Source organism: Triturus cristatus, chromosome 6, assembly GCF_964204655.1.
Source record: "Triturus cristatus chromosome 6, aTriCri1.1, whole genome shotgun sequence".
Lineage (NCBI taxonomy): Eukaryota > Metazoa > Chordata > Amphibia > Caudata > Salamandridae > Triturus > Triturus cristatus.
This window is the reverse complement of record NC_140589.1, coordinates 100,904,522-100,931,547: the sequence shown is the minus strand read 5'-3', so window position 1 is coordinate 100,931,547 and position 27,026 is coordinate 100,904,522. Positions and strand designations below refer to the sequence as shown.

The following is a 27,026-nucleotide window of genomic DNA, read 5'->3' as shown; positions in this document are numbered from 1 at the left end:
TGCTATGCGGATTGTTGTGCTTCAAAATCGTCTTGTCCTTGACGTCATCCTGGCCGATAGGGGCGGAGCTTGTAGGGTCATCGGATCTAGCTGTTGCATTTTCATACCAGAAAATTCGCCATCTGTATATAAAGCCATAACTCGCCTTCATAAGATTGTAAGCCAGATACACCAGAATCCAGGCACCTGGACTTGGTCCGGTTGGTTTTGGAGTGTATTATCTACCTTTGGATGGAGGGTCCTATCCTTCCTAGGTATTGGTTTTCTCATACTATTCAGTTGCTGCTTATGCCTACAATGTGGACCAGCGATTTGTGGTCTGTGTGCCACATCGTGTATTCCACCACCAAGATTTCATTCATCCCAGAAGAAAAAAGAAGAACAAATGATGCTATACGAACAGATCAACGGATTGATGAAGATTGATATCTCTTAAGGGCAAGTAGGGGACAAGGAGGGAATGTGGAAATATGGATTTTTATGATCAGTTATGTCCCCTATCTTGGACCCCAACGGTTTCATGTATAAATCACAAGTACATGTATGTTCCCTCCAGTTCCAGTTATGAAGACGCAAACACTTGTGCGTCCACCGTCAACATGTCCTCTTTCAGATCCGCCATGAATGGGCCGGATACTCTATTTCTAAGTATGAAAGGCCACCGGCTTTATATGGTTCATTTATACCATTTTTCAGTCCAGGCGAGTAGGCCCTGATTCTGCCATTAAGCCTTTTCCTGCCTTCTGTCTCTGAAAGCTCCAGCCTGAGCTTGCATCTGTATCCATGAACTTTGTCCTATACCCTGCGCGGCTAACGGTGCCTGACTCCAGCCTGTTGCCTGCCAAAAACTGTATTTCACCTTCGAGATTATCTGCTCCGCTCCCTATCCAATGCATTCCTGTCTAGTAGTTTAAGTAAACATTCTTCCAGCTACCGAGCAAAGGGCCCGGCTTCTCTGTCTTTATGCAAGTAATTCATAGCCCTGTTACTATGGAAGATTTCTGCCCTCGCATCTAGTGTAGACACTTAGACGCTTGTACACGCACTCACAGTCAGTATAGAATAGATTTTGTTCGAAAGACCTTTCTTTTTGGATAACATAGTTCTTTAAACATAGGATGTTAGATATGATTTGGGATTAGGTTGACTTGACCCCCCAGACTTCTGTCTCCACATGTAGAGCTAAATGTCAAGTCCCCTTCACCCCCTAGTTGCACGTCAATCACACGTCATGCTGCTGCGCGCGCATCTCTGCCGAGTATTTCTGCTGACATTGCGAAATTCTTTCGTGGAACCACCCTATTGTGACATCATACCTGATGACGTTCTTTAAGTTACGCCCAGTTACACCCATTTTAGTTACGCATGTATGTTTTATCTTTGTTATCAACTGTTACGCCTCCTGCATCTGTTTCACTGTAATGCCTATTGTATAAAAATGATTACTTGTCAATAAAGTTGGTCCTTCACTTCCTGAACCTTCGTGGTGATGGAATATGGAGTCCATCAATTCGAATTGATTTTGGAATAAAGCCCGTTCCGAACCTCTAATACCACGGATTCTGCCTCTTATTTTACTGAGCTATTATTATAGATTTTCCGCATCAAATTAAGTACCGGTAATTAAATTATTTACCACACCTCAGCAAGTGAGGGTGAGTCCCAGGCCAGGGGCTAAAGAGCAAAAGAGTGCCTGTGCTCAGACTTTCCCTGCTAGGGATAGTTTATCTGGAACAAGGCCTACTCTCTTGTATCCAGCAAGGATCTAGAAATCCTGCATGAATCTGCAAGGCACATTGGCAGCATAAATTTGCATAAACTGCCCCACCTATTGCCTTCCTACTTCCTGTGCTGTAGTTGTTTGTGTAGAGAGAGAGGTCGCAGGCAAGGAAATGTTGTGAGTCGGATACAGGACCCTAAATAGCTGGTGAGAGGTATGTGGTGTTCTAAAAGCATGAAAACTGTATACCTGTGAAATAAAGTGCTTTCGTATGTGTTCTTCTGTGTTTATTGTCCTGTGCATAAAGTTGCACCTTGTGTTTGAAGGTTTAAATTATTTCAGGCTTGCATGGAGGTAGACGTTTCTGAGTAACTTTTATTCATTTCTTAAAAGCCTATACTGTCAGGATGGCTGAGAGGTCTAAGGTGCTGTGTTTAGGCCACAGTCTCCTTTGGAGGCGTGGGTTCGAATCCCACTTCTGTCTTGCCTTTTGGAGATTTAATCTCCTTTATCAGGTTAACATCTGATGGAAGTTGCATCTGTTGGCCTTCACTTGCACGTTATTCCGTTCTCCTCTTGTCAAGAGAGATGGGGTTTCTCATATATTTAGGTTCTATAACGTCTTGCTGACAAAGCGCAATCCTTACCAAATGAGCATAGGACCCATGTAAGAGGTCATCTGGAAGAGTCATGCTCTTGTATGCCCTGGCCAGACGGCCCTGCAAATTTGGAAGAATGCCATTCATCTGGTAGACAACTGGACTCCAGCACACTTACAGCAATTTCCTCAGGGCTTTGATCAGGGGCTGCTTAAATTTGCATACTCCACCCTATGTTGTGACTTTGAGATCCCTTGTTGAAATTGCTTTAGCCAGCCAAGAGGTGGCTATTGTCTCAATTTCAAAGCAGATTTCAGCCGTTCAAGTGGCTGGTAAATAGCACTTTCTCTTTGTTCGCCTCAAAGTTCTAAAGAGTTTTCCATAGGTCCTGCTCTGTACAGATTGTTGAAAGATCTGTTGGAAGTGCATATAATAGGATAAATAAATTGAGGGCATTCCTTTTCAGTACCTCACCTGCATGGCTGTCTGGCCTCTGGAAGATGCTGGGAAAGCAAGTCAGGATGGCTGAGTGGTCTAAGGCGCTGCGTTCAGGTCGCAGTCTCCTCTGGAGGCGTGGTTTCAAATCCCACTTCTGACAGTCCTGTGTTTACTCTAATTATTTTCTTGAGAAATATGATCATTTCCCTCGCAGTGGCTTATAGGATTGTCTTCTTGGAAGAGTGCAGTGAGTTTTTTTCTTGCTCTAGCCACTATTGGCCTAAGCTCTGTGCATTTTTTGGTTCCTAATATCTTTCTCACCCTTTAGATGAAAAAGCAGCATGGGGTCAGGATGGCCGAGTGGTCTAAGGCGCTGCGTTAAGGCCGCAGTCTCTCCTGGAGGCGTTGGTTCAAATCCCACTTCTGACAAAACTTGAATTCCATTTTCTCTCTCAGTTCCTTTAGAATCTCAGCTAAAAATTGGCAATGTAAATAATATCTGAATAAGTACCAAACTTCAGTTTCAACTGCAAATGCATTTGCCCTATTCTATCTTTAACGTTAATGTAATATTCTTCTAGCACTCGTGGTGTTTTATATTTCTTTTGTGGGGTACTTTAAAAATCTTTTTTATGAAAGAAATGGGTTACATTAAGTCTTGTGATGTTTTAGGTTTCCAATAAGGAGGTTTTAAATTTTATGTCACGTCATTTTCAGATGCTTCATTCAAGAGATGTTTCCACTATAGAATGCAGAGCAAGGGCAAAAATACAAGTGATAGAGCGAGTGAGTGAGAAGGAGTGTTGTGGAAGGAGAGAATGAAACAAAGACAGAGTGAGTGAATGGCAGGGAGGCATAGAAGAGGAGTCTAGTAGTGAAGGAGACCTGCTTTTCCCTGCTCTTGACCTCCCACCCATCCCCAAACAACCACAAACATACCTTCTGTGCAAAGTTGGTATGCAGAATTTCACGCCTCAGCAAGTGAGGGTGAATCCCAGGCCAGGGGCTAAAGAGCAAAAGAGTGCCTGTGCTCAGACTTTCCCTGCTAGGGATAGTTTATCTGGAACAAGGCCTACTCTCTTGTATCCAGCAAGGATCTAGAAATCCTGCATGAATCTGCAAGGCACATTGGCAGCATAAATTTGATTAAACTGCCCCACCTATTGCCTTCCTACTTCCTGTGCTGTAGTTGTTTGTGTAGAGAGAGAGGTCGCGGGCAAGGAAATGTTGTGAGTCGGATACAGGACCCTAAATAGCTGGTGAGAGGTATGTGGTGTTCTAAAAGCATGAAAACTGTATACCTGTGAGATAAAGTGCTTTCGTATGTGTTCTTCTGTGTTTATTGTCCTGTGCATAAAGTTGCACCTTGTGTTTGAAGGTTTAAATTATTTCAGGCTTGCATGGAGGTAGACGTTTCTGAGTAACTTTTATTCATTTCTTAAAATCCTATACTGTCAGGATGGCCGAGAGGTCTAAGGCGCTGTGTTTAGGCCACAGTCTCCTTTGGAGGAGTGGGTTCGAATCCCACTTCTGACATGCCTTTTGGAGATTTAATCTCCTTTATCAGGTTAACATCTGATGGAAGTTGCATCTGTTGGTCTTCACTTCGCACGTTATTCCGTTCTCCTCTTGTCAAGAGAGATGGGGTTTCTCATATATTTAGGTTCTATAACGTCTTGCTGACAAAGCGCAATCCTTACCAAATGAGCATAGGACCCATGTAAGAGGTCATCTGGAATAGTCATGCTCTTGTATGCACTGGCCAGACGGGCCCTGCAAATTTGGAAGAATGCCATGCATCTGGTAGACAACTGGACTCCAGCACACTTACAGCAATTTCCTTAGGGCTTTGATCAGGGGCTGCTTAAATTTGCATACTCCACCCTATGTTGTGACTTTGAGATCCCTTGTTGAAATTGCTTTAGCCAGCCAAGAGGTGGCTATTGTCTCAATTTCAAAGCAGCTTTGAGCCGTTCAAGTGGCTGGTGAATAGCACTTTCTCTTTGTTCGCCTCAAAGTTCTAAAGAGTTCTCCATAGGTCCTGCTCTGTACAGATTGTTCAAAGATCTGTTGGAAGTGCATATAATAGGATAAATAAATTGAGGGCATTCCTTTTCAGTACCTCACCTGCATGGCTGTCTGGCCTCTGGAAGATGCTGGGAAAGCAAGTCAGGATGGCCGAGTGGTCTAAGGCGCTGCGTTCAGGTCGCAGTCTCTTCTGGAGGCGTGGGTTCAAATCCCACTTCTGACAGTCCTGTGTTTACTCTAATTATTTTCTTGAGAAATATGATCATTTCCCTCGCAGTGGCTTATAGGATTGTCTTCTTGGAAGAGTGCAGTGAGTTTTTTTCTTGCTCTAGCCACTATTGGCCTCAGCTCTGTGCATTTTTTGGTTCCTAATATCTTTCTCACCCTTTAGATGAAAAAGCAGCATGGGGTCAGGATGGCCGAGTGGTCTAAGGCGCTGCGTTAAGGCCGCAGTCTCTCCTGGAGGCGTGGGTTCGAATCCCACTTCTGACAAAACTTGAATTCCATTTTCTCTCTCAGTTCCTTTAGAATCTCAGCTAAAAATTGGCAATGTAAATAATATCTGAATAAGTACCAAACTTCAGTTTCAACTGCAAATGCATTTGCCCTATTCTATCTTTAACGTTAATGTAATATTCTTCTAGCACTCGTGGTGTTTTATATTTGTTTTGTGGGGTACTTTAAAAATCTTTTTTATGAAAGAAATGGGTTACATTAAGTATTGTGATGTTTTAGGTTTCCAATAAGGAGGTTTTAAATTTTATGTCACGTCATTTTCAGATGCTTCATTCAAGAGATGTTTCCACTATAGAATGCAGAGCAAGGGCAAAAATACAAGTGATAGAGCGAGTGAGTGAGAAGGAGTGTTGTGGAAGGAGAGAATGAAACAAAGACAGAGTGAGTGAACGGCAGGGAGGCATAGAAGAGGAGTCTAGTAGTGAAGGAGACCTGCTTTTCCCTGCTCTTGACCTCCCACCCATCCCCAAACAACCACAAACATACCTTCTGTGCAAAGTTGGTATGCAGAATTTCATGCCTCAGCAAGTGAGGGTGAGTCCCAGGCCAGGGGCTAAAGAGCAAAAGAGTGCCTGTGCTCAGACTTTCCCTGCTAGGGATAGTTTATCTGGAACAAGGCCTACTCTCTTGTATCCAGCAAGGATCTAGAAATCCTGCATGTATCTGCAAGGCACATTGGCAGCATAAATTTGCATAAACTGCCCCACCTATTGCCTTCCTACTTCCTGTGCTGTAGTTGTTTGTGTAGAGAGAGAGGTCGCAGGCAAGGAAATGTTGTGAGTCGGATACAGGACCCTAAATAGCTGGTGAGAGGTATGTGGTGTTCTAAAAGCATGAAAACTGTATACCTGTGAAATAAAGTGCTTTCGTGTGTGTTCTTCTGTGTTTATTGTCCTGTGCATAAAGTTGCACCTTGTGTTTGAAGGTTTAAATTATTTCAGGCTTGCATGGAGGTAGACGTTTCTGAGTAACTTTTATTCATTTATTAAAAGCCTATACTGTCAGGATGGCCGAGAGGTCTAAGGTGCTGTGTTTAGGCCACAGTCTCCTTTGGAGGCGTGGGTTCGAATTCCACTTCTGACATTCCTTTTGGAGATTTAATCTCCTTTATCAGGTTAACATCTGATGGAAGTTGCATCTGTTGGTCTTCACCTGGCACGTTATTCCGTTCTCCTCTTGTCAAGAGAGATGGGGTTTCTCATATATTTAGGTTCTATAACGTCTTGCTGACAAAGCGCAATCCTTACCAAATGAGCATAGGACCCATGTAAGAGGTCATCTGGAAGAGTCATGCTCTTGTATGCCCTGGCCAGACGGGCCCTGCAAATTTGGAAGAATGGCATGCATCTGGTAGACAACTGGACTCCAGCACACTTACAGCAATTTCCTTAGGGCTTTGATCAGGGGCTGCTTAAATTTGCATACTCCACCCTATGTTGTGACTTTGAGATCCCTTGTTGAAATTGCTTTAGCCAGCCAAGAGGTGGCTATTGTCTCAATTTCAAAGCAGCTTTGAGCCGTTCAAGTGGCTGGTGAATAGCACTTTCTCTTTGTTCGCCTCAAAGTTCTAAAGAGTTCTCCATAGGTCCTGCTCTGTACAGATTGTTCAAAGATCTGTTGGAAGTGCATATAATAGGATAAATAAATTGAGGGCATTCCTTTTCAGTACCTCACCTGCATGGCTGTCTGGCCTCTGGAAGATGCTGGGAAAGCAAGTCAGGATGGCCGAGTGGTCTAAGGCGCTGCGTTCAGGTCGCAGTCTCCTCTGGAGGCGTGGGTTCAAATCCCACTTCTGACAGTCCTGTGTTTACTCTAATTATTTTCTTGAGAAATATGATCATTTCCCTCGCAGTGGCTTATAGGATTGTCTTCTTGGAAGAGTGCAGTGAGTTTTTTTCTTGCTCTAGCCACTATTGGCCTCAGCTCTGTGCATTTTTTGGTTCCTAATATCTTTCTCACCCTTTAGATGAAAAAGCAGCATGGGGTCAGGATGGCCGAGTGGTCTAAGGCGCTGCGTTAAGGCCGCAGTCTCTCCTGGAGGCGTGGGTTCGAATCCCACTTCTGACAAAACTTGAATTCCATTTTCTCTCTCAGTTCCTTTAGAATCTCAGCTAAAAATTGGCAATGTAAATAATATCTGAATAAGTACCAAACTTCAGTTTCAACTGCAAATGCATTTGCCCTATTCTATCTTTAACGTTAATGTAATATTCTTCTAGCACTCGTGGTGTTTTATATTTGTTTTGTGGGGTACTTTAAAAATCTTTTTTATGAAAGAAATGGGTTACATTAAGTCTTGTGATGTTTTAGGTTTCCAATAAGGAGGTTTTAAATTTTATGTCACGTCATTTTCAGATGCATCATTCAAGAGATGTTTCCACTATAGAATGCAGAGCAAGGGCAAAAATACAAGTGATAGAGCGAGTGAGTGAGAAGGAGTGTTGTGGAAGGAGAGAATGAAACAAAGACAGAGTGAGTGAACGGCAGGGAGGCATAGAAGAGGAGTCTAGTAGTGAAGGAGACCTGCTTTTCCCTGCTCTTGACCTCCCACCCATCCCCAAACAACCACAAACATACCTTCTGTGCAAAGTTGGTATGCAGAATTTCACGCCTCAGCAAGTGAGGGTGAGTCCCAGGCCAGGGGCTAAAGAGCAAAAGAGTGCCTGTGCTCAGACTTTCCCTGCTAGGGATAGTTTATCTGGAACAAGGCCTACTCTCTTGTATCCAGCAAGGATCTAGAAATCCTGCATGAATCTGCAAGGCACATTGGCAGCATAAATTTGCATAAACTGCCCCACCTATTGCCGTCCTACTTCCTGTGCTGTAGTTGTTTGTGTAGAGAGAGAGGTCGCAGGCAAGGAAATGTTGTGAGTCGGATACAGGACCCTAAATAGCTGGTGAGAGGTATGTGGTGTTCTAAAAGCATGAAAACTGTATACCTGTGAAATAAAGTGCTTTCGTATGTGTTCTTCTGTGTTTATTGTCCTGTGCATAAAGTTGCACCTTGTGTTTGAAGGTTTAAATTATTTCAGGCTTGCATGGAGGTAGACGTTTCTGAGTAACTTTTATTCATTTCTTAAAAGCCTATACTGTCAGGATGGCCGAGAGGTCTAAGGCGCTTTGTTTAGGCCACAGTCTCCTTTGGAGGCGTTGGTTCGAATCCCACTTCTGACATGCCTTTTGGAGATTTAATCTCCTTTATCAGGTTAACATCTGATGGAAGTTGCATCTGTTGGTCTTCACTTGGCACGTTATTCCGTTCTCCTCTTGTCAAGAGAGATGGGGTTTCTCATATATTTAGGTTCTATAACGTCTTGCTGACAAAGCGCAATCCTTACCAAATGAGCATAGGACCCATGTAAGAGGTCATCTGGAAGAGTCATGCTCTTGTATGCCCTGGCCAGACGGGCCCAGCAAATTTGGAAGAATGCCATTCATCTGGTAGACAACTGGACTCCAGCACACTTACAGCAATTTCCTCAGGGCTTTGATCAGGGGCTGCTTAAATTTGCATACTCCACCCTATGTTGTGACTTTGAGATCCCTTGTTGAAATTGCTTTAGCCAGCCAAGAGGTGGCTATTGTCTCAATTTCAAAGCAGCTTTGAGCCGTTCAAGTGGCTGGTGAATAGCACTTTCTCTTTGTTCGCCTCAAAGTTCTAAAGAGTTCTCCATAGGTCCTGCTCTGTACAGATTGTTCAAAGATCTGTTGGAAGTGCATATAATAGGATAAATAAATTGAGGGCATTCCTTTTCAGTACCTCACCTGCATGGCTGTCTGGCCTCTGGAAGATGCTGGGAAAGCAAGTCAGGATGGCCGAGTGGTCTAAGGCGCTGCGTTCAGGTCGCAGTCTCCTCTGGAGGCGTGGGTTCAAATCCCACTTCTGACAGTCCTGTGTTTACTCTAATTATTTTCTTGAGAAATATGATCATTTCCCTCGCAGTGGCTTATAGGATTGTCTTCTTGGAAGAGTGCAGTGAGTTTTTTTCTTGCTCTAGCCACTATTGGCCTCAGCTCTGTGCATTTTTTGGTTCCTAATATCTTTCTCACCCTTTAGATGAAAAAGCAGCATGGGGTCAGGATGGCCGAGTGGTCTAAGGCGCTGCGTTAAGGCCGCAGTCTCTCCTGGAGGCGTGGGTTCGAATCCCACTTCTGACAAAACTTGAATTCCATTTTCTCTCTCAGTTCCTTTAGAATCTCAGCTAAAAATTGGCAATGTAAATAATATCTGAATAAGTACCAAACTTCAGTTTCAACTGCAAATGCATTTGCCCTATTCTATCTTTAACGTTAATGTAATATTCTTCTAGCACTCGTGGTGTTTTATATTTGTTTTGTGGGGTACTTTAAAAATCTTTTTTATGAAAGAAATGGGTTACATTAAGTCTTGTGATGTTTTAGGTTTCCAATACGGAGGTTTTAAATTTTATGTCACGTCATTTTCAGATGCTTCATTCAAGAGATGTTTCCACTATAGAATGCAGAGCAAGGGCAAAAATACAAGTGATAGAGCGAGTGAGTGAGAAGGAGTGTTGTGGAAGGAGAGAATGAAACAAAGACAGAGTGAGTGAACGGCAGGGAGGCATAGAAGAGGAGTCTAGTAGTGAAGGAGACCTGCTTTTCCCTGCTCTTGACCTCCCACCCATCCCCAAACAACCACAAACATACCTTCTGTGCAAAGTTGGTATGCAGAATTTCACGCCTCAGCAAGTGAGGGTGAGTCCCAGGCCAGGGGCTAAAGAGCAAAAGAGTGCCTGTGCTCAGACTTTCCCTGCTAGGGATAGTTTATCTGGAACAAGGCCTACTCTCTTGTATCCAGCAAGGATCTAGAAATCCTGCATGAATCTGCAAGGCACATTGGCAGCATAAATTTGCATAAACTGCCCCACCTATTGCCGTCCTACTTCCTGTGCTGTAGTTGTTTGTGTAGAGAGAGAGGTCGCAGGCAAGGAAATGTTGTGAGTCGGATACAGGACCCTAAATAGCTGGTGAGAGGTATGTGGTGTTCTAAAAGCATGAAAACTGTATACCTGTGAAATAAAGTGCTTTCGTATGTGTTCTTCTGTGTTTATTGTCCTGTGCATAAAGTTGCACCTTGTGTTTGAAGGTTTAAATTATTTCAGGCTTGCATTGAGGTAGACGTTTCTGAGTAACTTTTATTAATTTCTTAAAAGCATATACTGTCAGGATGGCTGAGAGGTCTAAGGCGCTGTGTTTAGGCCACAGTCTCCTTTGGAGGCGTGGGTTTGAATCCCACTTCTGACATGCCTTTTGGAGATTTAATCTCCTTTATCAGGTTAACATCTGATGGAAGTTGCATCTGTTGGTCTTCACTTGGCACGTTATTCCGTTCTCCTCTTGTCAAGAGAGATGGGGTTTCTCATATATTTAGGTTCTATAACGTCTTGCTGACAAAGCGCAATCCTTACCAAATGAGCATAGGACCCATGTAAGAGGTCATCTGGAAGAGTCATGCTCTTGTATGCCCTGGCCAGACGGGCCCAGCAAATTTGGAAGAATGCCATTCATCTGGTAGACAACTGGACTCCAGCACACTTACAGCAATTTCCTCAGGGCTTTGATCAGGGGCTGCTTAAATTTGCATACTCCACCCTATGTTGTGACTTTGAGATCCCTTGTTGAAATTGCTTTAGCCAGCCAAGAGGTGGCTATTGTCTCAATTTCAAAGCAGCTTTGAGCCGTTCAAGTGGCTGGTGAATAGCACTTTCTCTTTGTTCGCCTCAAAGTTCTAAAGAGTTCTCCATAGGTCCTGCTCTGTACAGATTGTTCAAAGATCTGTTGGAAGTGCATATAATAGGATAAATAAATTGAGGGCATTCCTTTTCAGTACCTCACCTGCATGGCTGTCTGGCCTCTGGAAGATGCTGGGAAAGCAAGTCAGGATGGCCGAGTGGTCTAAGGCGCTGCGTTCAGGTCGCAGTCTCCTCTGGAGGCGTGGGTTCAAATCCCACTTCTGACAGTCCTCTGTTTACTCTAATTTTTTTCTTGAGAAATATGATCATTTCCCTCGCAGTGGCTTATAGGATTGTCTTCTTGGAAGAGTGCAGTGAGTTTTTTTCTTGCTCTAGCCACTATTGGCCTAAGCTCTGTGCATTTTTTGGTTCCTAATATCTTTCTCACCCTTTAGATGAAAATGCAGCATGGGGTCAGGATGGCCGAGTGGTCTAAGGCGCTGCGTTAAGGCCGCAGTCTCTCCTGGAGGCGTGGGTTCGAATCCCACTTCTGACAAAACTTGAATTCCATTTTCTCTCTCAGTTCCTTTAGAATCTCAGCTAAAAATTGGCAATGTAAATAATATCTGAATAAGTACCAAACTTCAGTTTCAACTGCAAATGCATTTGCCCTATTCTATCTTTAACGTTAATGTAATATTCTTCTAGCACTCGTGGTGTTTTATATTTGTTTTGTGGGGTACTTTAAAAATCTTTTTTATGAAAGAAATGGGTTACATTAAGTCTTGTGATGTTTTAGGTTTCCAATAAGGAGGTTTTAAATTTTATGTCACGTCATTTTCAGATGCTTCATTCAAGAGATGTTTCCACTATAGAATGCAGAGCAAGGGCAAAAATACAAGTGATAGAGCGAATGAGTGAGAAGGAGTGTTGTGGAAGGAGAGAATGAAACAAAGACAGAGTGAGTGAACGGCAGGGAGGCATAGAAGAGTAGTCTAGTAGTGAAGGAGACCTGCTTTTCCCTGCTCTTGACCTCCCACCCATCCCCAAACAACCACAAACATACCTTCTGTGCAAAGTTGGTGTGCAGAATTTCATGCCTCAGCAAGTGAGGGTGAGTCCCAGGCCAGGGGCTAAAGAGCAAAAGAGTGCCTGTGCTCAGACTTTCCCTGCTAGGGATAGTTTATCTGGAACAAGGCCTACTCTCTTGTATCCAGCAAGGATCTAGAAATCCTGCATGAATCTGCAAGGCACATTGGCAGCATAAATTTGCATAAACTGCCCCACCTATTGCCTTCCTACTTCCTGTGCTGTAGTTGTTTGTGTAGAGAGAGAGGTCGCAGGCAAGGAAATGTTGTGAGTCGGATACAGGACCCTAAATAGCTGGTGAGAGGTATGTGGTGTTCTAAAAGCATGAAAACTGTATACCTGTGAAATAAAGTGCTTTCGTATGTGTTCTTCTGTGTTTATTGTCCTGTGCATAAAGTTGCACCTTGTGTTTGAAGGTTTAAATTATTTCAGGCTTGCATGGACGTTTCTGAGTAACTTTTATTCATTTATTAAAAGCCTATACTGTCAGGATGGCCGAGAGGTCTAAGGCGCTGTGTTTAGGCCACAGTCTCCTTTGGAGGCGTGGGTTCGAATCCCACTTCTGACATGCCTTTTGGAGATTTAATCTCCTTTATCAGGTTAACATCTGATGGAAGTTGCATCTGTTGGTCTTCACTTGGCACGTTATTCCGTTCTCCTCTTGTCAAGAGAGATGGGGTTTCTCATATATTTAGGTTCTATAACGTCTTGCTGACAAAGCGCAATCCTTACCAAATGAGCATAGGACCCATGTAAGAGGTCATCTGGAAGAGTCATGCTCTTGTATGCCCTGGCCAGACGGGCCCTGCAAATTTGGAAGAATGCCATTCATCTGGTAGACAACTGGACTCCAGCACACTTACAGCAATCTCCTCAGGGCTTTGATCAGGGGCTGCTTAAATTTGCATACTCCACCCTATGTTGTGACTTTGAGATCCCTTGTTGAAATTGCTTTAGCCAGCCAAGAGGTGGCTATTGTCTCAATTTCAAAGCAGCTTTGAGCCGTTCAAGTGGCTGGTGAATAGCACTTTCTCTTTGTTTGCCTCAAAGTTCTAAAGAGTTCTCCATAGGTCCTGCTCTGTACAGATTGTTCAAAGATCTGTTGGAAGTGCATATAATAGGATAAATAAATTGAGGGCATTCCTTTTCAGTACCTCACCTGCATGGCTGTCTGGCCTCTGGAAGATGCTGGGAAAGCAAGTCAGGATGGCCGAGTGGTCTAAGGCGCTGCGTTCAGGTCGCAGTCTCCTCTGGAGGCGTGGGTTCAAATCCCACTTCTGACAGTCCTATGTTTACTCTAATTTTTTTCTTGAGAAATATGATCATTTCCCTCGCAGTGGCTTATAGGATTGTCTTCTTGGAAGAGTGCAGTGAGTTTTTTTCTTGCTCTAGCCACTATTGGCCTAAGCTCTGTGCATTTTTTGGTTCCTAATATCTTTCTCACCCTTTAGATGAAAAAGCACCATGGGGTCAGGATGGCCGAGTGGTCTAAGGCGCTGCGTTAAGGCCGCAGTCTCTCCTGGAGGCGTGGGTTCGAATCCCACTTCTAACAAAACTTGAATTCCATTTTCTCTCTCAGTTCCTTTAGAATCTCAGCTAAAAATTGGCAATGTAAATAATATCTGAATAAGTACCAAACTTCAGTTTCAACTGCAAATGCATTTGCCCTATTCTATCTTTAACGTTAATGTAATATTCTTCTAGCACTCGTGGTGTTTTATATTTCTTTTGTGGGGTACTTTAAAAATCTTTTTTATGAAAGAAATGGGTTACATTAAGTCTTGTGATGTTTTAGGTTTCCAATAAGGAGGTTTTAAATTTTATGTCACGTCATTTTCAGATGCATCATTCAAGAGATGTTTCCACTATAGAATGCAGAGCAAGGGCAAAAATACAAGTGATAGAGCGAGTGAGTGAGAAGGAGTGTTGTGGAAGGAGAGAATGAAACAAAGACAGAGTGAGTGAACGGCAGGGAGGCATAGAAGAGGAGTCTAGTAGTGAAGGAGACCTGCTTTTCCCTGCTCTTGACCTCCCACCCATCCCCAAACAACCACAAACATACCTTCTGTGCAAAGTTGGTATGCAGAATTTCACGCCTCAGCAAGTGAGGGTGAGTCCCAGGCCAGGGGCTAAAGAGCAAAAGAGTGCCTGTGCTCAGACTTTCCCTGCTAGGGATAGTTTATCTGGAACAAGGCCTACTCTCTTGTATCCAGCAAGGATCTAGAAATCCTGCATGAATCTGCAAGGCACATTGGCAGCATAAATTTGCATAAACTGCCCCACCTATTGCCGTCCTACTTCCTGTGCTGTAGTTGTTTGTGTAGAGAGAGAGGTCGCAGGCAAGGAAATGTTGTGAGTCGGATACAGGACCCTAAATAGCTGGTGAGAGGTATGTGGTGTTCTAAAAGCATGAAAACTGTATACCTGTGAAATAAAGTGCTTTCGTATGTGTTCTTCTGTGTTTATTGTCCTGTGCATAAAGTTGCACCTTGTGTTTGAAGGTTTAAATTATTTCAGGCTTGCATGGAGGTAGACGTTTCTGAGTAACTTTTATTCATTTCTTAAAAGCCTATACTGTCAGGATGGCCGAGAGGTCTAAGGCGCTGTGTTTAGGCCACAGTCTCCTTTGGAGGCGTGGGTTCGAATCCCACTTCTGACATGCCTTTTGGAGATTTAATCTCCTTTATCAGGTTAACATCTGATGGAAGTTGCATCTGTTGGTCTTCACTTGGCACGTTATTCCGTTCTCCTCTTGTCAAGAGAGATGGGGTTTCTCATATATTTAGGTTCTATAACGTCTTGCTGACAAAGCGCAATCCTTACCAAATGAGCATAGGACCCATGTAAGAGGTCATCTGGAAGAGTCATGCTCTTGTATGCCCTGGCCAGACGGGCCCAGCAAATTTGGAAGAATGCCATTCATCTGGTAGACAACTGGACTCCAGCACACTTACAGCAATTTCCTCAGGGCTTTGATTAGGGGCTGCTTAAATTTGCATACTCCACCCTATGTTGTGACTTTGAGATCCCTTGTTGAAATTGCTTTAGCCAGCCAAGAGGTGGCTATTGTCTCAATTTCAAAGCAGCTTTGAGCCGTTCAAGTGGCTGGTGAATAGCACTTTCTCTTTGTTCGCCTCAAAGTTCTAAAGAGTTCTCCATAGGTCCTGCTCTGTACAGATTGTTCAAAGATCTGTTGGAAGTGCATATAATAGGATAAATAAATTGAGGGCATTCCTTTTCAGTACCTCACCTGCATGGCTGTCTGGCCTCTGGAAGATGGTGGGAAAGCAAGTCAGGATGGCCGAGTGGTCTAAGGCGCTGTGTTCAGGTTGCAGCCTCTCTGGAGGCGTGGGTTCAAATCCCACTTCTGACAGTCCTCTGTTTACTCTAATTTTTTTCTAGAGAAATATGATCATTTCCCTCGCAGTGGCTTATAGGATTGTCTTCTTGGAAGAGTGCAGTGAGTTTTATTCTTGCTCTAGCCACTATTGGCCTAAGCTCTGTGCATTTTTTGGTTCCTAATATCTTTCTCACCCTTTAGATGAAAATGCAGCATGGGGTCAGGATGGCCGAGTGGTCTAAGGCGCTGCGTTAAGGCCGCAGTCTCTCCTGGAGGCGTGGGTTCGAATCCCACTTCTGACAAAACTTGAATTCCATTTTCTCTCTCAGTTCCTTTAGAATCTCAGCTAAAAATTGCCAATGTAAATAATATCTGAATAAGTACCAAACTTCAGTTTCAACTGCAAATGCATTTGCCCTATTCTATCTTTAACGTTAATGTAATATTCTTCTAGCACTCGTGGTGTTTTATATTTGTTTTGTGGGGTACTTTAAAAATCTTTTTTATGAAAGAAATGGGTTACATTAAGTCTTGTGATGTTTTAGGTTTCCAATAAGGAGGTTTTAAATTTTATGTCACGTCATTTTCAGATGCTTCATTCAAGAGATGTTTCCACTATAGAATGCAGAGCAAGGGCAAAAATACAAGTGATAGAGCGAATGAGTGAGAAGGAGTGTTGTGGAAGGAGAGAATGAAACAAAGACAGAGTGAGTGAACGGCAGGGAGGCATAGAAGAGTAGTCTAGTAGTGAAGGAGACCTGCTTTTCCCTGCTCTTGACCTCCCACCCATCCCCAAACAACCACAAACATACCTTCTGTGCAAAGTTGGTATGCAGAATTTCATGCCTCAGCAAGTGAGGGTGAGTCCCAGGCCAGGGGCTAAAGAGCAAAAGAGTGCCTGTGCTCAGACTTTCCCTGCTAGGGATAGTTTATCTGGAACAAGGCCTACTCTCTTGTATCCAGCAAGGATCTAGAAATCCTGCATGAATCTGCAAGGCACATTGGCAGCATAAATTTGCATAAACTGCCCCACCTATTGCCTTCCTACTTCCTGTGCTGTAGTTGTTTGTGTAGAGAGAGAGGTCGCAGGCAAGGAAATGTTGTGAGTCGGATACAGGACCCTAAATAGCTGGTGAGAGGTATGTGGTGTTCTAAAAGCATGAAAACTGTATACCTGTGAAATAAAGTGCTTTCGTATGTGTTCTTCTGTGTTTATTGTCCTGTGCATAAAGTTGCACCTTGTGTTTGAAGGTTTAAATTATTTCAGGCTTGCATGGAGGTAGACGTTTCTGAGTAACTTTTATTCATTTATTAAAAGCCTATACTGTCAGGATGGCCGAGAGGTCTAAGGCGCTGTGTTTAGGCCACAGTCTCCTTTGGAGGCGTGGGTTCGAATCCCACTTCTGAAATGCCTTTTGGAGATTTAATCTCCTTTATCAGGTTAACATCTGATGGAAGTTGCATCTGTTGGTCTTCACTTGGCACGTTATTCCGTTCTCCTCTTGTCAAGAGAGATGGGGTTTCTCATATATTTAGGTTCTATAACGTCTTGCTGACAAAGCGCAATCCTTACCAAATGAGCATAGGACCCATGTAAGAGGTCATCTGGAAGAGTCATGCTCTTGTATGCCCTGGCCAGACGGGCCCTGTAAATTTGGAAGAATGCCATTCATCTGGTAGACAACTGGACTCCAGCACACTTACAGCAATCTCCTCAGGGCTTTGATCAGGGGCTGCTTAAATTTGCATACTCCACCCTATGTTGTGACTTTGAGATCCCTTGTTGAAATTGCTTTAGCCAGCCAAGAGGTGGCTATTGTCTCAATTTCAAAGCAGCTTTGAGCTGTTCAAGTGGCTGGTGAATAGCACTTTCTCTTTGTTTGCCTCAAAGTTCTAAAGAGTTCTCCATAGGTCCTGCTCTGTACAGATTGTTCAAAGATCTGTTGGAAGTGCATATAATAGGATAAATAAATTGAGGGCATTCCTTTTCAGTACCTCACCTGCATGGCTGTCTGGCCTCTGGAAGATGCTGGGAAAGCAAGTCAGGATGGCCGAGTGGTCTACGGCGCTGCGTTCAGGTCGCAGTCTCCTCTGGAGGCGTGGGTTCAAATCCCACTTCTGACAGTCCTGTGTTTACTCTAATTTTTTTCTTGAGAAATATGATCATTTCCCTCGCAGTGGCTTATAGGATTGTCTTCTTGGAAGAGTGCAGTGAGTTTTTTTCTTGCTCTAGCCACTATTGGCCTAAGCTCTGTGCATTTTTTGGTTCCTAATATCTTTCTCACCCTTTAGATGAAAAAGCACCATGGGGTCAGGATGGCCGAGTGGTCTAAGGCGCTGCGTTAAGGCCGCAGTCTCTCCTGGAGGCGTGGGTTCGAATCCCACTTCTGACAAAACTTGAATTCCATTTTTTCTCTCAGTTCCTTTAGAATCTCAGCTAAAAATTGGCAATGTAAATAATATCTGAATAAGTACCAAACTTCAGTTTCAACTGCAAATGCATTTGCCCTATTCTATCTTTAACGTTAATGTAATATTTTTCTAGCACTCGTGGTGTTTTATATTTGTTTTGTGGGGTACTTTAAAAATCTTTTTTATGAAAGAAATGGGTTACATTAAGTCTTGTGATGTTTTAGGTTTACAATAAGGAGGTTTTAAATTTTATGTCACGTCATTTTCAGATGCTTCATTCAAGAGATGTTTCCACTATAGAATGCAGAGCAAGGGCAAAAATACAAGTGATAGAGCGAGTGAGTGAGAAGGAGTGTTGTGGAAGGAGAGAATGAAACAAAGACAGAGTGAGTGAATGGCAGGGAGGCATAGAAGAGGAGTCTAGTAGTGCAGGAGACCTGCTTTTCCCTGCTCTTGACCTCCCACCCATCCCCAAACAACCACAAACATACCTTCTGTGCAAAGTTGGTATGCAGATTTTCACGCCTCAGCAAGTGAGGGTGAGTCCCAGGCCAGGGGCTAAAGAGCAAAAGAGTGCCTGTGCTCAGACTTTCCCTACTAGGGATAGTTTATCTGGAACAAGGCCTACTCTCTTGTATCCAGCAAGGATCTAGAAATCCTGCATGAATCTGCAAGGCACATTGGCAGCATAAATTTGCATAAACTGCCCCACCTATTGCCTTCCTACTTCCTGTGCTGTAGTTGTTTGTGTAGAGAGAGAGGTCGCAGGCAAGGAAATGTTGTGAGTCGGATACAGGACCCTAAATAGCTGGTGAGAGGTATGTGGTGTTCCAAAAGCATGAAAACTGTATACCTGTGAAATAAAGTGCTTTCGTATGTGTTCTTCTGTGTTCATTGTCCTGTGCATAAAGTTGCACCTTGTGTTTGAAGGTTTAAATTATTTCAGGCTTGCATGGAGGTAGACGTTTCTGAGTAACTTTTATTCATTTCTTAAAAGCCTATACTGTCAGGATGGCCGAGAGGTCTAAGGCGCTGTGTTTAGACCACAGTCTCCTTTGGAGGCGTGGGTTCGAATCCCACTTCTGACATGCCTTTTGGAGATTTAATCTCCTTTATCAGGTTAACATCTGATGGAAGTTGCATCTGTTGGTCTTCACTTCGCACGTTATTCCGTTCTCCTCTTGTCAAGAGAGATGGGGTTTCTCATATATTTAGGTTCTATAACGTCTTGCTGACAAAGCGCAATCCTTACCAAATGAGCATAGGACCCATGTAAGAGGTCATCTGGAAGAGTCATGCTCTTGTATGCACTGGCCAGACGGGCCCTGCAAATTTGGAAGAATGCCATGCATCTGGTAGACAACTGGACTCCAGCACACTTACAGCAATTTCCTTAGGGCTTTGATCAGGGGCTGCTTAAATTTGCATACTCCACCCTATGTTGTGACTTTGAGATCCCTTGTTGAAATTGCTTTAGCCAGCCAAGAGGTGGCTATTGTCTCAATTTCAAAGCAGCTTTGAGCCGTTCAAGTGGCTGGTGAATAGCACTTTCTCTTTGTTCGCCTCAAAGTTCTAAAGAGTTCTCCATAGGTCCTGCTCTGTACAGATTGTTCAAAGATCTGTTGGAAGTGCATATAATAGGATAAATAAATTGAGGGCATTCCTTTTCAGTACCTCACCTGCATGGCTGTCTGGCCTCTGGAAGATGCTGGGAAAGAAAGTCAGGATGGCCGAGTGGTCTAAGGCGCTGCGTTCAGGTCGCAGTCTCCTCTGGAGGCGTGGGTTCAAATCCCACTTCTGACAGTCCTGTGTTTACTCTAATTATTTTCTTGAGAAATATGATCATTTCTCTCGCAGTGGCTTATAGGATTGTCTTCTTGGAAGAGTGCAGTGAGTTTTTTTCTTGCTCTAGCCACTATTGGCCTCAGCTCTGTGCATTTTTTGGTTCCTAATATCTTTCTCACCCTTTAGATGAAAAAGCAGCATGGGGTCAGGATGGCCGAGTGGTCTAAGGCGCTGCGTTAAGGCCGCAGTCTCTCCTGGAGGCGTAGGTTCGAATCCCACTTCTGACAAAACTTGAATTCCATTTTCTCTCTCAGTTCCTTTAGAATCTCAGCTAAAAATTGGCAATGTAAATAATATCTGAATAAGTACCAAACTTCAGTTTCAACTGCAAATGCATTTGCCCTATTCTATCTTTAACGTTAATGTAATATTCTTCTAGCACTCGTGGTGTTTTATATTTGTTTTGTGGGGTACTTTAAAAATCTTTTTTATGAAAGAAATGGGTTACATTAAGTCTTGTGATGTTTTAGGTTTCCAATAAGGAGGTTTTAAATTTTATGTCACGTCATTTTCAGATGCTTCATTCAAGAGATGTTTCCACTATAGAATGCAGAGCAAGGGCAAAAATACAAGTGATAGAGCGAGTGAGTGAGAAGGAGTGTTGTGGAAGGAGAGAATGAAACAAAGACAGAGTGAGTGAATGGCAGGGAGGCATAGAAGAGGAGTCTAGTAGTGAAGGAGACCTGCTTTTCCCTGCTCTTGACCTCCCACCCATCCCCAAACAACCACAAACATACCTTCTGTGCAAAGTTGGTATGCAGAATTTAACGCCTCAGCAAGTGAGGGTGAGTCCCAGGCCAGGGGCTAAAGAGCAAAAGAGTGCCTGTGCTCAGACTTTCCCTGCTAGGGATAGTTTATCTGGAACAAGGCCTACTCTCTTGTATCCAGCAAGGATCTAGAAATCCTGCATGAATCTGCAAGGCACATTGGCAGCATAAATTTGCATAAACTGCCCCACCTATTGCCTTCCTACTTCCTGTGCTGTAGTTGTTTGTGTAGAGAGAGAGGTCGCAGGCAAGGAAATGTTGTGAGTCGGATACAGGACCCTAAATAGCTGGTGAGAGGTATGTGGTGTTCTAAAAGCATGAAAACTGTATACCTGTGAAATAAAGTGCTTTCGTATGTGTTCTTCTGTGTTTATTGTCCTGTGCATAAAGTTGCACCTTGTGTTTGAAGGTTTAAATTATTTCAGGCTTGCATGGAGGTAGACGTTTCTGAGTAACTTTTATTCATTTATTAAAAGCCTATACTGTCAGGATGGCCGAGAGGTCTAAGGCGCTGTGTTTAGGCCACAGTCTCCTTTGGAGGCGTGGGTTCGAATCCCACTTCTGACATGCCTTTTGGAGATTTAATCTCCTTTATCAGGTTAACATCTGATGGAAGTTGCATCCGTTGGTCTTCACTTGGCACGTTATTCCGTTCTCCTCTTGTCAAGAGAGATGGGGTTTCTCATATATTTAGGTTCTATAACGTCTTGCTGACAAAGCGCAATCCTTACCAAATGAGCATAGGACCCATGTAAGAGGTCATCTGGAAGAGTCATGCTCTTGTATGCCCTGGCCAGACGGGCCCTGTAAATTTGGAAGAATGCCATTCATCTGGTAGACAACTGGACTCCAGCACACTTACAGCAATCTCCTCAGGGCTTTGATCAGGGGCTGCTTAAATTTGCATACTCCACCCTATGTTGTGACTTTGAGATCCCTTGTTGAAATTGCTTTAGCCAGCCAAGAGGTGGCTATTGTCTCAATTTCAAAGCAGCTTTGAGCCGTTCAAGTGGCTGGTGAATAGCACTTTCTCTTTCTTTGCCTCAAAGTTCTAAAGAGTTCTCCATAGGTCCTGCTCTGTACAGATTGTTCAAAGATCTGTTGGAAGTGCATATAATAGGATAAATAAATTGAGGGCATTCCTTTTCAGTACCTCACCTGCATGGCTGTCTGGCCTCTGGAAGATGCTGGGAAAGCAAGTCAGGATGGCCGAGTGGTCTAAGGCGCTGCGTTCAGGTCGCAGTCTCCTCTGGAGGCGTGGGTTCAAATCCCACTTCTGACAGTCCTGTGTTTACTCTAATTTTTTTCTTGAGAAATATGATCATTTCCCTCGCAGTGGCTTATAGGATTGTCTTCTTGGAAGAGTGCAGTGAGTTTTTTTCTTGCTCTAGCCACTATTGGCCTAAGCTCTGTGCATTTTTTGGTTCCTAATATCTTTCTCACCCTTTAGATGAAAAAGCACCATTGGGTCAGGATGGCCAAGTGGTCTAAGGCGCTGCGTTAAGGCCGCAGTCTCTCCTGGAGGCGTGGGTTCGAATCCCACTTCTGACAAAACTTGAATTACATTTTCTCTCTCAGTTCCTTTAGAATCTCAGCTAAAAATTGGCAATGTAAATAATATCTGAATAAGTACCAAACTTCAGTTTCAACTGCAAATGCATTTGCCCTATTCTATCTTTAACGTTAATGTAATATTCTTCTAGCACTCGTGGTGTTTTATATTTCTTTTGTGGGGTACTTTAAAAATCTTTTTTATGAAAGAAATGGGTTACATTAAGTCTTGTGATGTTTTAGGTTTCCAATAAGGAGGTTTTAAATTTTATGTCACGTCATTTTCAGATGCATCATTCAAGAGATGTTTCCACTATAGAATGCAGAGCAAGGGCAAAAATACAAGTGATAGAGCGAGTGAGTGAGAAGGAGTGTTGTGGAAGGAGAGAATGAAACAAAGACAGAGTGAGTGAACGGCAGGGAGGCATAGAAGAGGAGTCTAGTAGTGAAGGAGACCTGCTTTTCCCTGCTCTTGACCTCCCACCCATCCCCAAACAACCACAAACATACCTTCTGTGCAAAGTTGGTATGCAGAATTTCACGCCTCAGCAAGTGAGGGTGAGTCCCAGGCCAGGGGCTAAAGAGCAAAAGAGTGCCTGTGCTCAGACTTTCCCTGCTAGGGATAGTTTATCTGGAACAAGGCCTACTCTCTTGTATCCAGCAAGGATCTAGAAATCCTGCATGAATCTGCAAGGCACATTGGCAGCATAAATTTGCATAAACTGCCCCACCTATTGCCGTCCTACTTCCTGTGCTGTAGTTGTTTGTGTAGAGAGAGAGGTCGCAGGCAAGGAAATGTTGTGAGTCGGATACAGGACCCTAAATAGCTGGTGAGAGGTATGTGGTGTTCTAAAAGCATGAAAACTGTATACCTGTGAAATAAAGTGCTTTCGTATGTGTTCTTCTGTGTTTATTGTCCTGTGCATAAAGTTGCACCTTGTGTTTGAAGGTTTAAATTATTTCAGGCTTGCATGGAGGTAGACGTTTCTGAGTAACTTTTATTCATTTCTTAAAAGCCTATACTGTCAGGATGGCCGAGAGGTCTAAGGCGCTTTGTTTAGGCCACAGTCTCCTTTGGAGGCGTTGGTTCGAATCCCACTTCTGACATGCCTTTTGGAGATTTAATCTCCTTTATCAGGTTAACATCTGATGGAAGTTGCATCTGTTGGTCTTCACTTGGCACGTTATTCCGTTCTCCTCTTGTCAAGAGAGATGGGGTTTCTCATATATTTAGGTTCTATAACGTCTTGCTGACAAAGCGCAATCCTTACCAAATGAGCATAGGACCCATGTAAGAGGTCATCTGGAAGAGTCATGCTCTTGTATGCCCTGGCCAGACGGGCCCAGCAAATTTGGAAGAATGCCATTCATCTGGTAGACAACTGGACTCCAGCACACTTACAGCAATTTCCTCAGGGCTTTGATCAGGGGCTGCTTAAATTTGCATACTCCACCCTATGTTGTGACTTTGAGATCCCTTGTTGAAATTGCTTTAGCCAGCCAAGAGGTGGCTATTGTCTCAATTTCAAAGCAGCTTTGAGCCGTTCAAGTGGCTGGTGAATAGCACTTTCTCTTTGTTCGCCTCAAAGTTCTAAAGAGTTCTCCATAGGTCCTGCTCTGTACAGATTGTTCAAAGATCTGTTGGAAGTGCATATAATAGGATAAATAAATTGAGGGCATTCCTTTTCAGTACCTCACCTGCATGGCTGTCTGGCCTCTGGAAGATGCTGGGAAAGCAAGTCAGGATGGCCGAGTGGTCTAAGGCGCTGCGTTCAGGTCGCAGTCTCCTCTGGAGGCGTGGGTTCAAATCCCACTTCTGACAGTCCTGTGTTTACTCTAATTATTTTCTTGAGAAATATGATCATTTCCCTCGCAGTGGCTTATAGGATTGTCTTCTTGGAAGAGTGCAGTGAGTTTTTTTCTTGCTCTAGCCACTATTGGCCTCAGCTCTGTGCATTTTTTGGTTCCTAATATCTTTCTCACCCTTTAGATGAAAAAGCAGCATGGGGTCAGGATGGCCGAGTGGTCTAAGGCGCTGCGTTAAGGCCGCAGTCTCTCCTGGAGGCGTGGGTTCGAATCCCACTTCTGACAAAACTTGAATTCCATTTTCTCTCTCAGTTCCTTTAGAATCTCAGCTAAAAATTGGCAATGTAAATAATATCTGAATAAGTACCAAACTTCAGTTTCAACTGCAAATGCATTTGCCCTATTCTATCTTTAACGTTAATGTAATATTCTTCTAGCACTCGTGGTGTTTTATATTTGTTTTGTGGGGTACTTTAAAAATCTTTTTTATGAAAGAAATGGGTTACATTAAGTCTTGTGATGTTTTAGGTTTCCAATACGGAGGTTTTAAATTTTATGTCACGTCATTTTCAGATGCTTCATTCAAGAGATGTTTCCACTATAGAATGCAGAGCAAGGGCAAAAATACAAGTGATAGAGCGAGTGAGTGAGAAGGAGTGTTGTGGAAGGAGAGAATGAAACAAAGACAGAGTGAGTGAACGGCAGGGAGGCATAGAAGAGGAGTCTAGTAGTGAAGGAGACCTGCTTTTCCCTGCTCTTGACCTCCCACCCATCCCCAAACAACCACAAACATACCTTCTGTGCAAAGTTGGTATGCAGAATTTCACGCCTCAGCAAGTGAGGGTGAGTCCCAGGCCAGGGGCTAAAGAGCAAAAGAGTGCCTGTGCTCAGACTTTCCCTGCTAGGGATAGTTTATCTGGAACAAGGCCTACTCTCTTGTATCCAGCAAGGATCTAGAAATCCTGCATGAATCTGCAAGGCACATTGGCAGCATAAATTTGCATAAACTGCCCCACCTATTGCCGTCCTACTTCCTGTGCTGTAGTTGTTTGTGTAGAGAGAGAGGTCGCAGGCAAGGAAATGTTGTGAGTCGGATACAGGACCCTAAATAGCTGGTGAGAGGTATGTGGTGTTCTAAAAGCATGAAAACTGTATACCTGTGAAATAAAGTGCTTTCGTATGTGTTCTTCTGTGTTTATTGTCCTGTGCATAAAGTTGCACCTTGTGTTTGAAGGTTTAAATTATTTCAGGCTTGCATTGAGGTAGACGTTTCTGAGTAACTTTTATTAATTTCTTAAAAGCATATACTGTCAGGATGGCTGAGAGGTCTAAGGCGCTGTGTTTAGGCCACAGTCTCCTTTGGAGGCGTGGGTTCGAATCCCACTTCTGACATGCCTTTTGGAGATTTAATCTCCTTTATCAGGTTAACATCTGATGGAAGTTGCATCTGTTGGTCTTCACTTGGCACGTTATTCCGTTCTCCTCTTGTCAAGAGAGATGGGGTTTCTCATATATTTAGGTTCTATAACGTCTTGCTGACAAAGCGCAATCCTTACCAAATGAGCATAGGACCCATGTAAGAGGTCATCTGGAAGAGTCATGCTCTTGTATGCCCTGGCCAGACGGGCCCAGCAAATTTGGAAGAATGCCATTCATCTGGTAGACAACTGGACTCCAGCACACTTACAGCAATTTCCTCAGGGCTTTGATCAGGGGCTGCTTAAATTTGCATACTCCACCCTATGTTGTGACTTTGAGATCCCTTGTTGAAATTGCTTTAGCCAGCCAAGAGGTGGCTATTGTCTCAATTTCAAAGCAGCTTTGAGCCGTTCAAGTGGCTGGTGAATAGCACTTTCTCTTTGTTCGCCTCAAAGTTCTAAAGAGTTCTCCATAGGTCCTGCTCTGTACAGATTGTTCAAAGATCTGTTGGAAGTGCATATAATAGGATAAATAAATTGAGGGCATTCCTTTTCAGTACCTCACCTGCATGGCTGTCTGGCCTCTGGAAGATGCTGGGAAAGCAAGTCAGGATGGCCGAGTGGTCTAAGGCGCTGCGTTCAGGTCGCAGTCTCCTCTGGAGGCGTGGGTTCAAATCCCACTTCTGACAGTCCTCTGTTTACTCTAATTTTTTTCTTGAGAAATATGATCATTTCCCTCGCAGTGGCTTATAGGATTGTCTTCTTGGAAGAGTGCAGTGAGTTTTTTTCTTGCTCTAGCCACTATTGGCCTAAGCTCTGTGCATTTTTTGGTTCCTAATATCTTTCTCACCCTTTAGATGAAAATGCAGCATGGGGTCAGGATGGCCGAGTGGTCTAAGGCGCTGCGTTAAGGCCGCAGTCTCTCCTGGAGGCGTGGGTTCGAATCCCACTTCTGACAAAACTTGAATTCCATTTTCTCTCTCAGTTCCTTTAGAATCTCAGCTAAAAATTGGCAATGTAAATAATATCTGAATAAGTACCAAACTTCAGTTTCAACTGCAAATGCATTTGCCCTATTCTATCTTTAACGTTAATGTAATATTCTTCTAGCACTCGTGGTGTTTTATATTTGTTTTGTGGGGTACTTTAAAAATCTTTTTTATGAAAGAAATGGGTTACATTAAGTCTTGTGATGTTTTAGGTTTCCAATAAGGAGGTTTTAAATTTTATGTCACGTCATTTTCAGATGCTTCATTCAAGAGATGTTTCCACTATAGAATGCAGAGCAAGGGCAAAAATACAAGTGATAGAGCGAATGAGTGAGAAGGAGTGTTGTGGAAGGAGAGAATGAAACAAAGACAGAGTGAGTGAACGGCAGGGAGGCATAGAAGAGTAGTCTAGTAGTGAAGGAGACCTGCTTTTCCCTGCTCTTGACCTCCCACCCATCCCCAAACAACCACAAACATACCTTCTGTGCAAAGTTGGTGTGCAGAATTTCATGCCTCAGCAAGTGAGGGTGAGTCCCAGGCCAGGGGCTAAAGAGCAAAAGAGTGCCTGTGCTCAGACTTTCCCTGCTAGGGATAGTTTATCTGGAACAAGGCCTACTCTCTTGTATCCAGCAAGGATCTAGAAATCCTGCATGAATCTGCAAGGCACATTGGCAGCATAAATTTGCATAAACTGCCCCACCTATTGCCTTCCTACTTCCTGTGCTGTAGTTGTTTGTGTAGAGAGAGAGGTCGCAGGCAAGGAAATGTTGTGAGTCGGATACAGGACCCTAAATAGCTGGTGAGAGGTATGTGGT

General features: G+C 43.5%; 25 non-coding genes across 25 annotated transcripts; all 25 read left to right on the top strand.

Moving 5' to 3' along the window:
- The first annotated feature begins 4,210 nt into the window (after positions 1 to 4,210).
- TRNAL-UAG (transfer RNA leucine (anticodon UAG)) lies at positions 4,211 to 4,293 on the top strand. Its single transcript has one exon. It is a non-coding gene; the product is annotated as a tRNA-Leu (tRNA).
- A 632-nt stretch (positions 4,294 to 4,925) lies between these two features.
- Positions 4,926 to 5,008, top strand: TRNAL-CAG (transfer RNA leucine (anticodon CAG)). The gene has a single exon. It is a non-coding gene; the product is annotated as a tRNA-Leu (tRNA).
- Positions 5,009 to 5,194: 186 nt separating this feature from the next.
- Positions 5,195 to 5,277, top strand: TRNAL-AAG (transfer RNA leucine (anticodon AAG)). The gene has a single exon. It is a non-coding gene; the product is annotated as a tRNA-Leu (tRNA).
- A 1,739-nt stretch (positions 5,278 to 7,016) lies between these two features.
- TRNAL-CAG (transfer RNA leucine (anticodon CAG)) lies at positions 7,017 to 7,099 on the top strand. Its single transcript has one exon. It is a non-coding gene; the product is annotated as a tRNA-Leu (tRNA).
- Positions 7,100 to 7,285: 186 nt separating this feature from the next.
- TRNAL-AAG (transfer RNA leucine (anticodon AAG)) lies at positions 7,286 to 7,368 on the top strand. Its single transcript has one exon. It is a non-coding gene; the product is annotated as a tRNA-Leu (tRNA).
- A 1,739-nt stretch (positions 7,369 to 9,107) lies between these two features.
- On the top strand, positions 9,108 to 9,190 carry TRNAL-CAG (transfer RNA leucine (anticodon CAG)). The gene has a single exon. It is a non-coding gene; the product is annotated as a tRNA-Leu (tRNA).
- A 186-nt stretch (positions 9,191 to 9,376) lies between these two features.
- Positions 9,377 to 9,459, top strand: TRNAL-AAG (transfer RNA leucine (anticodon AAG)). Its single transcript has one exon. It is a non-coding gene; the product is annotated as a tRNA-Leu (tRNA).
- A 1,739-nt stretch (positions 9,460 to 11,198) lies between these two features.
- TRNAL-CAG (transfer RNA leucine (anticodon CAG)) lies at positions 11,199 to 11,281 on the top strand. Its single transcript has one exon. It is a non-coding gene; the product is annotated as a tRNA-Leu (tRNA).
- Positions 11,282 to 11,467: 186 nt separating this feature from the next.
- TRNAL-AAG (transfer RNA leucine (anticodon AAG)) lies at positions 11,468 to 11,550 on the top strand. Its single transcript has one exon. It is a non-coding gene; the product is annotated as a tRNA-Leu (tRNA).
- A 1,018-nt stretch (positions 11,551 to 12,568) lies between these two features.
- On the top strand, positions 12,569 to 12,651 carry TRNAL-UAG (transfer RNA leucine (anticodon UAG)). The gene has a single exon. It is a non-coding gene; the product is annotated as a tRNA-Leu (tRNA).
- Positions 12,652 to 13,283: 632 nt separating this feature from the next.
- On the top strand, positions 13,284 to 13,366 carry TRNAL-CAG (transfer RNA leucine (anticodon CAG)). Its single transcript has one exon. It is a non-coding gene; the product is annotated as a tRNA-Leu (tRNA).
- Positions 13,367 to 13,552: 186 nt separating this feature from the next.
- Positions 13,553 to 13,635, top strand: TRNAL-AAG (transfer RNA leucine (anticodon AAG)). The gene has a single exon. It is a non-coding gene; the product is annotated as a tRNA-Leu (tRNA).
- A 1,024-nt stretch (positions 13,636 to 14,659) lies between these two features.
- Positions 14,660 to 14,742, top strand: TRNAL-UAG (transfer RNA leucine (anticodon UAG)). The gene has a single exon. It is a non-coding gene; the product is annotated as a tRNA-Leu (tRNA).
- Positions 14,743 to 15,642: 900 nt separating this feature from the next.
- On the top strand, positions 15,643 to 15,725 carry TRNAL-AAG (transfer RNA leucine (anticodon AAG)). Its single transcript has one exon. It is a non-coding gene; the product is annotated as a tRNA-Leu (tRNA).
- Positions 15,726 to 17,733: 2,008 nt separating this feature from the next.
- TRNAL-AAG (transfer RNA leucine (anticodon AAG)) lies at positions 17,734 to 17,816 on the top strand. The gene has a single exon. It is a non-coding gene; the product is annotated as a tRNA-Leu (tRNA).
- Positions 17,817 to 18,840: 1,024 nt separating this feature from the next.
- On the top strand, positions 18,841 to 18,923 carry TRNAL-UAG (transfer RNA leucine (anticodon UAG)). Its single transcript has one exon. It is a non-coding gene; the product is annotated as a tRNA-Leu (tRNA).
- Positions 18,924 to 19,555: 632 nt separating this feature from the next.
- Positions 19,556 to 19,638, top strand: TRNAL-CAG (transfer RNA leucine (anticodon CAG)). Its single transcript has one exon. It is a non-coding gene; the product is annotated as a tRNA-Leu (tRNA).
- Positions 19,639 to 20,931: 1,293 nt separating this feature from the next.
- On the top strand, positions 20,932 to 21,014 carry TRNAL-UAG (transfer RNA leucine (anticodon UAG)). Its single transcript has one exon. It is a non-coding gene; the product is annotated as a tRNA-Leu (tRNA).
- Positions 21,015 to 21,646: 632 nt separating this feature from the next.
- Positions 21,647 to 21,729, top strand: TRNAL-CAG (transfer RNA leucine (anticodon CAG)). Its single transcript has one exon. It is a non-coding gene; the product is annotated as a tRNA-Leu (tRNA).
- Positions 21,730 to 21,915: 186 nt separating this feature from the next.
- TRNAL-AAG (transfer RNA leucine (anticodon AAG)) lies at positions 21,916 to 21,998 on the top strand. Its single transcript has one exon. It is a non-coding gene; the product is annotated as a tRNA-Leu (tRNA).
- Positions 21,999 to 23,737: 1,739 nt separating this feature from the next.
- On the top strand, positions 23,738 to 23,820 carry TRNAL-CAG (transfer RNA leucine (anticodon CAG)). Its single transcript has one exon. It is a non-coding gene; the product is annotated as a tRNA-Leu (tRNA).
- Positions 23,821 to 24,006: 186 nt separating this feature from the next.
- Positions 24,007 to 24,089, top strand: TRNAL-AAG (transfer RNA leucine (anticodon AAG)). Its single transcript has one exon. It is a non-coding gene; the product is annotated as a tRNA-Leu (tRNA).
- A 1,024-nt stretch (positions 24,090 to 25,113) lies between these two features.
- Positions 25,114 to 25,196, top strand: TRNAL-UAG (transfer RNA leucine (anticodon UAG)). The gene has a single exon. It is a non-coding gene; the product is annotated as a tRNA-Leu (tRNA).
- Positions 25,197 to 25,828: 632 nt separating this feature from the next.
- On the top strand, positions 25,829 to 25,911 carry TRNAL-CAG (transfer RNA leucine (anticodon CAG)). Its single transcript has one exon. It is a non-coding gene; the product is annotated as a tRNA-Leu (tRNA).
- Positions 25,912 to 26,097: 186 nt separating this feature from the next.
- On the top strand, positions 26,098 to 26,180 carry TRNAL-AAG (transfer RNA leucine (anticodon AAG)). Its single transcript has one exon. It is a non-coding gene; the product is annotated as a tRNA-Leu (tRNA).
- Positions 26,181 to 27,026: the final 846 nt, after the last annotated feature.